The sequence below is a fragment of the Arachis ipaensis genome, chromosome B9 (genome assembly GCF_059453495.1).
Source record: "Arachis ipaensis isolate K30076 ecotype BB chromosome B9, ASM5945349v1, whole genome shotgun sequence".
Classification (NCBI taxonomy): domain Eukaryota; kingdom Viridiplantae; phylum Streptophyta; class Magnoliopsida; order Fabales; family Fabaceae; genus Arachis; species Arachis ipaensis.
This window is the reverse complement of record NC_142444.1, coordinates 135,548,785-135,561,635: the sequence shown is the minus strand read 5'-3', so window position 1 is coordinate 135,561,635 and position 12,851 is coordinate 135,548,785. Positions and strand designations below refer to the sequence as shown.

The window sequence follows — 12,851 nt, the reverse complement described above, 5'->3', positions numbered from 1 at the left end:
TTTTTATGGTTGATTTTTGTTTTTCATAGATGGCCAAGAACAATGACTCTATGAAGGCCTTTAAGAAGGTGAGGAAGGCTTCTGCGGCTCAGAACATCTCGGCTAAGGTGGCTGGGGAAGGGTCCTTTCAGGTTCTGTCGAAGCCATCCATACCGAGCTCTCTTGGACCGAGGAGGATGATCCCTACTCCTCGAGTTCATTTGGTTGATCCTCCACAGGCTTCTGTTGCTACCTCTGGCGCTCCTCCTCCAAAAAAACAAAAGACAGCTGAGCCCTTTAACCTTGATGCCCCTGATTTTGATGCTATCGAGTTTGTTGACCAGCAAATTGGTCCTTATGGGGCCATTCCTACTGAGGATGTTTTTCTTCTTCGTCATTTGGATTTTATAACTCGAAGCGGTATTAAGATAGCTCATATGGGGGCAGCTTTATATCGGACGGCCCAGGATCTTCCTCTTCATGCTACAAAGGCCTTCATGGAGGCGGCTAAGTTGGAGTTCGACTGGATGAAGGGTTTAAAGGAAGAGCTCGATGTGAAAGTGATCAAGCTAGAGAAGGAGTTAGAGGGGGAGAAGACTCGGGCTATTGGTTTGGTGGCCTCTGTGAAATTAGCTGAGGAGACAGTGTTGAAACATAAGGAGAGCTATGTTACCACCTATAGAGAGATGATGGATCTCAGGAATAGTTTGGAATCTGTCCGGGCTGATTATGCCAGACTCCAAGGTCACCTTGTAGGCAGTGTTAATGCTGCTTATGAGAATTTGAAGGAGCAAGCTCGAGTTCTTGTGCCGGAGCTTGACCTTTCCCTTTTTAGTCTGGACAACATTGTTAGGGATGGTAAGATTGTTCCTGATGATCCTGATGATGATGATGACGTCGGCCCTCCTGCTGTATCTTCTGCCAAAACCTCTAATATTCTGCCCTCCTCTGCTTCAACTGAAGTCGCTCAACCGGATTCTGATCTCAATGTTCAAATTCTGAATCGGGATGATGGAACAGTAGATGTGGTGCCCCTTCAGACTCGACCTCCTTCACCTTGGGATGCTGTCACTGGAGAATCTTTGAATCCAATGTAGTTTTGTGAGCTTTTGATGTGTATGGCCCGATCTGTGGGTCTTAAACTCTTTTCGGTTTGTAGTTTTGTTGTTTTGTTTTCTGAACACTTTTAGTTGCTTTGCTGTTAGCAACTTTATTTTGGAAAAAACAAAGTATTTTCATAGGCCTTTTGGGGTCGACTTCGGGTGGCCTCTTGAGCCTTGTTAATATTATAAGCTTGTTTCTTTTATGGTATGCTTGTCTGCACCTGTCTGATATCTTTTAGGTTCTTTTGGAGTGTTGGAACCTTGTCGTCCAACCTCTTTTGATTGCCTTTGTATTTTCATATTTGTAGCTTGGTTCTTTTGAGGTCGTGGATGTTTGGGTCCAACTTGTATGCCGACTTCCTCACTTTAGCCTGAAGTTATTTCTAGTAATCTGTTTTGTTTGGACCTATGTTAGGTCTCTTCCATGGATTTACCTTTAGCTTTGGCATCTTGATCGGGCCGACTTCATCATGTTGGTCCCTTCTAAGTTATTTCTGGTAATCCTCTTTCTTGGACCTTTGTCAGGTCTCTTTTAGGGATTACTTTTTATAACTTTTTTGGTTTTTGGGCCGACTTCTTTACGTCGGTCCCTTCTGAGTTATTTTTAGTAATCCTCTTTCTTGGACCTTTGTCAGGTCTCTTTCAGGGATTACTTTTTTATACTTGTTTGTGGGAGGCCGACTTCACATGTCGGTCTCTTCTAAGTTATTTCTAGTAATCCTCTTTCTTGGACCTTTGTCAGGTCTCTTTCAGGGATTACTTTTTTATAACTTGTTTGTGGAAGGCCGACTTCACATGTCGGTCTCTTCTAAGTTATTTCTAGTAATCCTCTTTTTTAGGGCTGGCCAGGCCTCTTTCCAGGGATTGACTTTTTATAACTTTGGGTATTGTGGTCGACTGGTCCGACTTCTTTATGTTTGCCTGTGTTTTAAGTTATTTTTAGTAACCCATTTTATTAAGACCTCATCAGGTCCTTTCTATGGATCACTTTCGATAACTTCTTGCATTATTCTGTTTTTGTCGCTTTTTCATCTTTGTTGATTTTGTAGAAGTTAGGTTTGATCCTTGTTTGGTCGACCTTTTGATGAATTTGGTTTTCATCTTCTTTGGTCTTTATTGTGATCGGACAGTGAATTTGATCTTCACTTTTTGCCGATCTTGTAGCTTTATAATCGGGCGATGAATTTTTAGCGTTTCAGATTAATGTGTCTTGAGAATTTGTAGAAAATCTAAAAAACTTTATTCAAAAGAAAATGCAGATATATACATGTGGGAGTGTTATCCCTCTAAGTTGGGCAATTTGTAGATCTTGGCTTAGCACCTCATTAAAAAACCTTTTCGGGAAAAAGAGTGTGCCTTATCCTAAGATCCTTTATCACCTCTAACTATAGTACCTTCTTAGGTTGCAGGCGTGCCATGACCTAGGAAGCTCTCGCCCTTCGAGTTTGGACAGTCTGTAGTAGCCCTTTCCAAGTACTTTTATGACTCGGTAGGGTCCTTTTCAATTTGTTGTCAGCTTTCCTTCTCCAGGTCGAGTTGTTCCGATATCATTTCGGATTATAATGAGGTCATTCTCGGCAAAACCTCGCGGCACTACCTTTCGATTGTATCTTGAAGCCATTCGACATTTTAATGCCTCTTCCCTGATCCGAGCTCTTTCTCAGATTTCTGGAAGTAGGTCGAGTTCTTCCCTTTGAAGTTGGAAGTTGGTCTCTTCACTATAGTGGATCACTCTGGGCGACCCTTCTTCGACCTCCACTGGGATTATTGCCTCCATTCGTAAGCTAATCGGAAGGGTGATTCCTTTGTGGTGGAATGTGGCATTGTCCGATATGCCCATAGGACTTGTGGAAGCTCTTTAGCCCAGGCTCCCTTTGTGTCCTGTAATCTCCGTTTTAGCCCAGCTAATATGACTTTATTGGCAGCTTCGGCTTGTCCATTGGCCTGGGGATGTTCTACGGAAGTGAATTGGTGTTTTATGTTCAAGTCGGCCATTAGCTTTCTGAAACCTGCATCTGTGAATTGGGTGCCATTGTCTGTGGTGATGGAGTATGGAACCCCAAACCTTGTGACAATGTTTCTATATAGGAATTTTCGACTTCTTTGAGCAGTGGCGTTAGCTAGAGGTTATGCCTCGATCCATTTTGTGAAATAGTCTACCCCTACTATGAGGAATTTGACTTTGCCTGATCCCTGAGGGAAAGGTCCGAGAAGGTCGAGTCCCCATTTTACGAATGGCCAGGGTGAGGTTACGCTGATGAGCTCCTCTGGCGGGAAAATGTGAAAGTTGGCATGTTTCTGACATGGTGGACATGTCTTTACGAACTTTGTGGCTTCTTTTTGTAAAGTTGGCCAATAAAATCCGGCCCGGAGTACTTTTTTGGTAAGTGCCTGTGCACCGAGATGATTGCCATAGATGCCACTGTGTACTTCTTCTAAAACTTCCTTTGTGTTGGAAGTTGGCACACATTTTAACAATGGTATTGAAATCCCTCTTTTGTATAGAGTATTATTTATGATAGTGTAGTATTGTGCCTTCCGTTTTAACCTCTTTGCCTCCTTCTTATCTGCGGGGAGTGTTTCTGTTTTGAGGTAGTTAATTATGGGAGTCATCCATCCTTGATCCAGACCTGTTATGGCTAGGACTTTTTCTTCTTCCGAGATTGACGGGTTCTGCAGCATTTCCTGGATGAGGCTTCTATTGTTGCCCTCTGGTTTGGTGCTGGCTAGTTTTGAGAGTGCATCAGCTTAGGCATTCTGTTCTCGGGGTATGTGGCGGACCTCATATTCCCCGAGTTATCCGAGCTGTTCCCTGATTTTGTCTAAGTAATTTTTTATGGTGGGGTTCTTGGCTTGGTAGCTCCCTGCTATTTGTAAAGTGACCACCTGTGAGTCGCTGAAGATGATGAGCTTTTGAGCTCCAACCTCCTTAGCCAGCTTCAAACCAGCCAGTAGTGCCTTATACTCAGCTTGGTTGTTTGAGGCAGGGAACCCAAATTTGAGGAAAAGTTCGATTTGAGTTTTCTGGTCACTTTCAATTATCACACCTGCGCCGCTTCCAGTTTTGTTTGAGGAACTGTCTACATAGAGATTCCATTCTGTAGGGATTTTTGGAGTGTCTGTAAATTCTGCAATGAAGTCGGCCAAATATTGTGATTTGACGGCTGTCCGAGCTTCATATTGAAAGTCGAATTCAGATAACTCGACTGCCCATTATAAGATTCTTCCTGCTAAATTTGTTTTCTACAGAATGCCTTTTATTGGCTGGTTGGTCCGAACCCTGATAATGTGGGATTGGAAATATGGACGAAGTCGTCGAGATGTTAGTATTAGAGCATAGGCAAATTTTTCTATTTTTTGATAGTTCAGTTCGGATCCTTGTAGTGCTTTGCTGATGAAGTATATAGGTAGTTGCCCACTGTCGTCTTTTCGGACCAATGCTGAGGCTACTGCCCGACTTCCTACTGCGAGGTATAATACAAGGGGTTCTCCTTCCCGTGGCCGAGTTAAGATAGGAGGTTGTCCCAGGAATTTTTTGAAATCTTGGAAGGCCTGCTCGCACTCCATTATCCATTTGAATCTCTTTCCCTTCCTTAGAATGGCATAGAAGGGGAGAGATCTTATTGCTGATCCAGCTAGAAATCTGGACAAGGCTGCCAATTTTCCATTGAGGGTGACGTCTTCCTCTTCTTGAAGAACCAATGGTGCTCTTGAGCTCCTCTATGTCTCTTCCTTGTCTTTGTTGCTCCTCCCTCATAGCTCTTTGATCTTTTCTAATCTCATGGAGGATAATGGAGTGCTCTTGGTGCTCCATCCTTAGTTGTCCCATGTTGGAGCTTAATTCTCCTAGAGAAGTATTGATTTGCTCCCAATAGTTTTGTGGAGAGAAGTGCATCCCTTGAGGTATCTCAGGGATTTCATCATGAAGAATTTCCTCATGCTCTTGTTGAGGTCCATAAGTGGGCTCTCTTATTTGCTCCATCCTTTTTTTAGTGATGAACTTTTGAGATGAATCTCTCCATCTCCCATGACTCAGAGGTGGAAACAATTGCCTTCCCTTTCCTCATTCTTGAGGTTTCTCTAGTCTTAGGTGCCATTAATGGTTATGGAAAAATAAAAAGCTATGCTTTTACCACACCAAACTTAAAATGTTTGCTCGTCCCCGAGCAAAAGAAGAAAGAAAGAAGGAGAAGAGAAAGTTTAGGGTTCGGCCATTAGGGTTGGGTTTGGGAGGGAAAAGAGTTTGAATTTTGGAGGTAAGTGGGGTTTATGGGGAAGAAAGGATGGATGTGAGTGGTGAAGAGGTGATGGAGAAGAGTGATTGAGGTGATTGGTGAAGGGTATTTGGGGAAGAGAGTTATGAAAAGGTGTGAAGAGGAGAGAAGAAAAGGTGGGGATCCTGTGCGGTCCATAGATCCAGTTGGGTCAAGGACTTAACATCCCTGCTCCAATTAGGCATGTAAAACGCCCTTAGCATGCATGTCTGGCGTTAAACGCCAGCTTGCTGCTTGTTTTTGGCGTTAAACGCCCAAATGTTGCCTGTTTCTGGCATTTAACGCCACTTCCATGCTCTGTTCTGGCGTTAAACGCCAGTCTGGTGCTTGTTTCTGGTGTTTAACGCCAGCTTGATGCTTCTTTCTAGCGTTAAATGCCAGTTTGATGCTTCTTACTGGCATTTAAACGCCAATAAGTTCTTCCTCCAGGGTGAGCTATTTTTAAAGCTGTTTTTCATTCTGTTTTTGATTTTTCAGTAGTTTTTGTGACTCCACATGATCATCAACCTAAAAAAAACATAAAATAACAATAGAAAATAAATAAATATTATTAAATAACATTGGGTTGCCTCCCAACAAGCGCTTCTTTAATGTCAATAGCTTGACAGTGAGCTCTCATGGAGCCTCACAGATGTTCAGAGCAATGTTGGAACCTCCTAACACCAAACTTAGAGTTTGACTGTGGGGGCTTTGGTTGACTCTGCAGTGAGAGAAGCTTTTCATGCTCACTCTCCATGGTTACAGAAGGAGATCATTGAGTTTTAAACACAAGGTTGTCCTCATTCAGTTGAAGGACCAACTCTCCTCTGTCCACATCAATCACAGCTCTTGCTGTGGCTAAGAAGGGTCTTCCAAGGATGATGGATTCATCCTCATCCTTCACAGTGTCTAGAATTATGAAATCAGCAAGGATGTAAAGGCCTTCAACCTTTACTAACACGTCCTCTACTTGTCCATAAGCCTGTTTTCTTGAGTTGTCTGCCATCTCTAAAGAGATTCTGGTAGCTTGCACCTCAAAGATCCCAAGTTTCTCCATTACAGAGAGTGGCATTAAGTTTATTCCTGACCCCAGGTCAGGTCACACAGAGCCTTCTCAAAGGTCATGGTGCCTATGTTACAGGGAATTAGGAATTTACCAGGATCCTGTTTCTTTTGAGGTAATTTCTGCCTATCCAATGCATTCAGTTCATTGGTAAGCAAGGAAGGTTCATCTTCCCAAGTCTCATTACCAAATAATTTGGCATTCAGCTTCATGATTGCACCAAGGTACTTAGCAACTTGCTCTTCAGTAATGTCTTCATCCTCTTCAGAGGATGAATACTCATTAGAGCTCATGAAGGGCAGAAGGAGGTTCAATGGAATCTCTATGGTCTCTAGATGAGCCTCAGATTCCTTTGGTTCCTCAAAGGAAAACTCCTTATTAGTCACTGAGCGTCCCTGGAGGTCTTCCTCATTAGGATTCACGCCTTCCTCCTCCTCTTTGGGTTCGGCCACACCATGTAAGGTAATGGCCTTGCACTCTCTTTTTGGATTCTCTTCTGTATTGCTTGGGAGAGTACTAGGAGGAGTTTCAGTGACTCTTTTACTCAGCTGGCCCACTTATGCCTCCAAATTTCTAATGGAGGACCTTATTTCATTCATGAAACTTAGAGTGGCCTTAGATAGATCAGAGACTATATTTGCTAAGCTAGATGGATTCTGCTCAGAATTCTCTGTCTGTTGCTGAGTGGATGATGGAAAAGGCTTGCTATTGCTAAACCTGTTTCTTCCACCATTATTAAAGCCTTGTTGAGGCTTTTGTTGATCCTTCCATGAGAAATTTGGATGATTTCTCCATGAGGGATTATAGGTATTCCCATAGGGTTCCCCATGTAATTCACCTCTGCTATTGCAGGGTTCTCAGGATCATAAGCTTCTTCTTCAGAAGATGCCTCTTGAGTACTGTTGGATGCAGCTTGCAATCCATTCAGACTCTGAGAAATCATATTGACTTGCTGAGTCAATATTTTATTCTGAGCCAATATGGCATTCAGAGTATCAATTTCAAGAACTCCCTTCCTCTGAGGCGTCCCATTACTCACAGGATTCCTTTCAGAAGTGTACATGAACTGGTTATTTACAACCATGTCAATGAGTTCCTGAGCTTCTGCAGGCGTTTTCTTTAGGTGAATTGATCCACCTGCAGAATGGTCCAATGACATCTTAGATAATTCAGACAGACCATCATAGAATATATCCAGGATGGTCTATTCTAAAAGCATGTCAGAGGGACACTTTTTGGTCAGTTGCTTATATCTCTCCCAAGCTTCATAGAGGGATTCACCTTCTTTCTGTTTAAAGGTTTGAACATCCACTCTAAGCTTACTAAGCTTTTGAGGAGGAAAGAACTTGGCTAAGAAAGCCATGACCAGCTTATCCCAAGAGTTCAGGCTATCTTTAGGTTGAGAGTCCAACCATATTCTAGCTTTGTCTCTTATAGCAAATGGGAAAAGCATAAGCCTGTAGACCTCGGAGTCAACCCCATTGATCTTAACAGTATCACAGATCTGCGAGAATTCAGTTAAGAACTGAAAAGGATCTTCTGATGGAAGTCCATGAAACTTGCAGTTCTGTTGCATCAGAGAAACTAATTGAGGCTTTAGCTCAAAATTGTTTGCTCCAATAGCAGGGATTAAGATGCTTCTTCCATGTAAATTGGAATTTGGTGTAGTAAAGTCACCAAGCATCTTTCTTGCATTGTTATTATTTTCGACCATGTTTCCTTCTTTTTCGAAAATTTCTGTCAGATTTTCTCCAGAGAGTTGTGCTTTAGCTTTCCTTAGCTTCCTCTTTAGAGTCCTTTTAGGTTCAGGATCAGCCTCAATAAGAATGTTCTTATCCTTGTTCCTGCTCATATGAAAAAGAAGAAAACAGAAAAGAAAATATGGAATCCTCTATGTCACAGTATAGAGATCCCTTATGTAAGTATAAGAAGAGAAGAATAGAGGAAGGAAAAGATAAGAATCCAAACACAGAGGGGAAGAGTGGGTTTGAATTCTTGGGTGGAAGAGAAGTGTTAGTAGATTAATAAATAATTAGAAGGAGGTGAGAGAGAAGAATTTCAAAAATTAAATAAATTAAAATAAAAATATTTTTGTTTTTAATTTAAAATTAAGGTTAGAATTCGAAAATTAAGAAAGGAAAATAAAATTAAATCAAATTAAGATTTAAAACAAATAGTTAATTCAAAAGGAATTTTGAAAAAGAGGAAGGTGTTTTTCGAAAATTAGAGAGAGAATTAGTTAGGTAGTTTTGAAAAAGATATGATTGAAATAGTAAACTTTTAAAATCAAACAAAAAGTTAAGTAGTTAATAATAAAAAAAAGATTTGAAAATCAAATTTTGAAAAGATAAGAGGTTAGAAAAGATTTTGAAATTGATTTTGAAAAAGATGTGATTGACATTGATTTTGAAAAAGATTTGAAAAAGAAATTTAAAAAGATTTGATTTTTGAAATTAAAGTTGTTTACTTGACTAACAAGAAACAAAAAGATATGATTTTAAAATTTAAAGATTGAACCTTTCTTAATAGGCAAGTAACAAACTTTAAAATTTTTGAATCAATCACATTAATTGTTAGTAAGGATTTTGAAATTATGAAACAAAATAAGAAAAAGATTTTTGAAAATCAATTTGAAATTTTTGAAAATCATAAAAGAAAAATGAAAAAGATTTGATTTTTGAAAAAGATTTGAAAAAGATAGAATTTTTAAATTGAGAATTTGATTTGACTCATAAGAAACAACTAAATTTAAAAACTTTTTTACTAAATCAAACCAGATTTTCGAAAATTTATGAGAAGAAGAAAAGGAAAAGATATTTTTTTGATTTTTGAATTTTTAAAGAAGAAAGAGAAAAACAATAAAAAGACTTAATGCATGAAAATTTTGGATCAAAACAAATGATGCATGCAAGAACACTATGAATGTCAAGATGAACACCAAGAACACTTTGAAGATCAAGATGAACATCAAGACTTATTTTTGAAAATTTTTAAGAAAAGAAAAACATGCAAGGCACCAAACTTAAAAATTTTTAATGTTGAGACACTAACAAATTGAAAATGCATATGGAAAACAAGAAAAGACACCAAACAAGAAAATATGAAGATCAAACAAGAAGACTTGTCAAGAACAACTTGAAGATCTTGAAGAACAAGAAAGAGACTCAATGCATGTGTTCTTCGAAAATTTTAAAGAAAAATTAAAAGCATGCAATTGACACCAAACTTAAAAATTGACACAAGACTCAAACAAAAAACACAAAATTATTTTTTGGTTTTATGATTTTATTAAAAATTTTTTGGATTTTTCGAAAATATTTTGGAAAAAGAAAATAAGGATTTCAAAATTTTTAATGAGAATTTCATGAATCATGCAATGTTAGTCTAAAGCTCCGGTCCAGGAATTAGACATGGCTCACTAGCCAGCCAAGCTTTCAGTGAAAGCTCCGGTCCAAAACATTAGACATGGCCAATGGCCAGCCAAGCTTCAGCATACATACAAGCATTTCATAACAGGTGGAAACCTCAGTCCAAAAGAATTTAGACATGGCTTAACAGCCAGCCAAGCTTCAACACGTCATGGTGAAACTCTAGAATTCATTCATAAAAATTCTGAAGTCATAGACTAATTTATTTTTGAAAATATTTTTATTTTTATTTTTTTTTTTAAATTTTTTTTGAAAATTTTTTGAAAATAAAAAGAATAAAAACAAAAACTTAAAATTAAAATAAAATTACATAATCTGAGCAACAGGATGAACCGTCAGTTGTCCAAACTCGAACAATCCCCGGCAACGGCGCCAAAAACTTGGTGCTCGGAACGTAATTCACACACTTTGTCACAACTTCGCACAACTAACCAGTAATTGCACTGGGTCGTCCAAGTAATAAACCTTACGTGAGTAAGGGTCGATCCCACGGAGATTGTCGGCTTGAAGCAAGCTATGGTCACCTTGTAAATCTCAGTCAGGCGGATTCAAATGGTTATAGAGTTTTAATAATTAAAAGATAAATAAAACCTAAAATAAAGATAGAGATACTTATGTAATTCATTGGTGAGAATTTCAGATAAGCGTATAGAGATGCTTTCATTCCTCCTGAACCTCTGCTTTCCTGCTGTCTTCATCCAATCATTCCCACTCCTTTCTATGGCAAGCTTTGTGTAGGGCATCACCGTTGTCAATGGCTACTTCCCATCCTCTCAGTGAAAATGGTCCAAGATGCGCTGTCACCGCACGGCTATTCATCTGTTGGTTCTCGATCATACTAGAACAGGATTCAGTAATCCTTTTGCGTCTGTCACTACGCCCAGCACTCGCGAGTTTGAAGCTCGTCACAGCCATCCCTTCCCAGATCCTACTCGGAATACCACAGACAAGGTTTAGACTTTCCGGATCTTAAGAATGGCCGCCAATAATTCTAGCCTATACCACGAAGACTCTGACCGTAGATTAGGAGGCTAAGAGATACACATTCAAGCTTGTTTGCATGTAGAACGGAAGTGTTCGTCAGGCACGCGTTCATAAGTGAGAATGGTGATGAACGTCACATAATCATCACATTCATCATGTTCTTGTGTGCGAATGAATATCTTAGAGAAGAAATAGGCTTGAATTGAATAGAAAAACAATAGTACTTTGCATTAATTCATGAGGAACAGCAGAGCTCCACACCTTAATCTATGGTGTGTAGAAACTCTACCGTTGAAAATATATAGGTGATAATGGTCCAGGAATGGCCGAATGGCCAGCCTCCCCAAAGGGCATATGAATTCGAAAATAGAGAAAAAGGATCTCTAGTACAATAGTAAAAAGTTCTACTTATACTAAACTCGTTACTAGGGTTTACAAAGATAAGTAAATGATGTAGAAATCTACTTCCAGGCCCACTTGGTGTGTGCTTGGGCTGAGCATTGAGCTTTCATGTGTAGAGACTCTTTTTGGAGTTAAACGCCAGTTTGTAACCTGTTTCTGGCGTTTAACTCTGCTTTGCAACTTGTTTCTAGCGTTTAACTCTAGAATAGGGCAGAGAGCTGGCGTTGAACGCCAGTTTGCATCATTTAAACTCGGGCAAAGTATGGACTATTATATATTGCTGGAAAGCCCTGGATGTGTACGTTCCAGCGCAATTAAAAGCGCGCCATTTGAACTCTTGTAGCTCCAGAAAATCTACTTTGAGTGCAGGGAGGTCAGAATCCAACAGCATCTGCAGTCCTTCTTCAGCCTCTAAATCTGATTTTTGCTCAAGTCCCTCAATTTTAGCCAGAAAATACCTGAAATCACAGAAAAACACACAAACTCATAGTAAAGTCCAGAAATGTGATTTTTATTTAAAAACTAATAAAAATATGCTAAAAACTAACTAAATCATACTAAAAACTATGTAAAAATAATGCCAAAAAGCGTATAAATTATCCGCTCATCAAGGTCAGTCGCCTTGTCGCTAAACATCCCGGGTCAGACAGCTCGAACCAGGGTATAAACAAAATACATGCATCCTCATGTTTTGGGCTTTTCAAAGGCCGCGAGATGACCCCGCGTGCTGAGTTAATGAAACACATGCATCCCCTTGTTTTGGGCTTTTCAAAGGCCCCCAATTGTTATTTTCTGATGTATTTTGAAACCAGGATAAAGAGGAGGGAGGCAACACTCATACCTCACTTATTTTACTTTTTCTTAGGTTTTTAGTGGAATTTTAGGGAGAAGCTCCAACTTCTCTCTAGAATTTATAGGATTTTACTTAATTTTCATTTTAGTTTTAGGTTCTAATTTTGTTTAATTGTAGTTTTGGCTCTTGTTTCCTTGTTCTTATATCATATTTCTCTTAGAATTTAGTGTTAGTTTGATTTTCCTTCATTTTTCTACTTTATGAATTATGTGAATTTATGGTTTATATTAATGAATTGGATATTTTATATTTTATTCATACTTATTTAAGTTATTTTTATCAAATGTTTATAGTTGATTGTAATAGTTTTTGCTATTTTTTGCAATTTATGAAGTTTTATGTTTATGTAGATCAAGTGTTTGATAAAATACTTGGACTAGTTATAGAGTAGATTTTCTCCTTCTTGGCTTGGGTTGGAACTTGGGTGAACTTGAGTTACTAATATCCAAGTTGATTGATAATTTAGAGATATTAATTAATCTTGTTTCTACTAACGCTAATCTTTTACTAATTCAATTAGTAAGTTAGTTAGAACTTGTGGATTAGGATTAATAAGCCTAATTGACTTTCCTCAATTTGTAGATGTTGACGAATTATGTTTGCTCTTTGTAATTATCATATTGTGGTTAGTGACAAGGATAGTGATCTTTAACCCTCAATCCTTGCCAAGATCTTTTAGCATTTGAATATACTTTCAAGTTTTAGTTAATTACCTTAATTGTCCTTAGTTTAATTTCTCTTAGTATTTAGTTATTGCTTGCTTCTTTAGATTCTTGTTATTTAAAA

The 12,851-nt window shown here is 38.8% G+C and overlaps 1 non-coding gene across 1 annotated transcript; it reads left to right on the top strand.

The window, feature by feature from the left end:
- The first annotated feature begins 7,611 nt into the window (after positions 1-7,611).
- LOC148546448 (small nucleolar RNA R71) lies at positions 7,612-7,719 on the top strand. Its single transcript, XR_015900827.1, has one exon. It is a non-coding gene; the product is annotated as a small nucleolar RNA R71 (small nucleolar RNA).
- Positions 7,720-12,851: the final 5,132 nt, after the last annotated feature.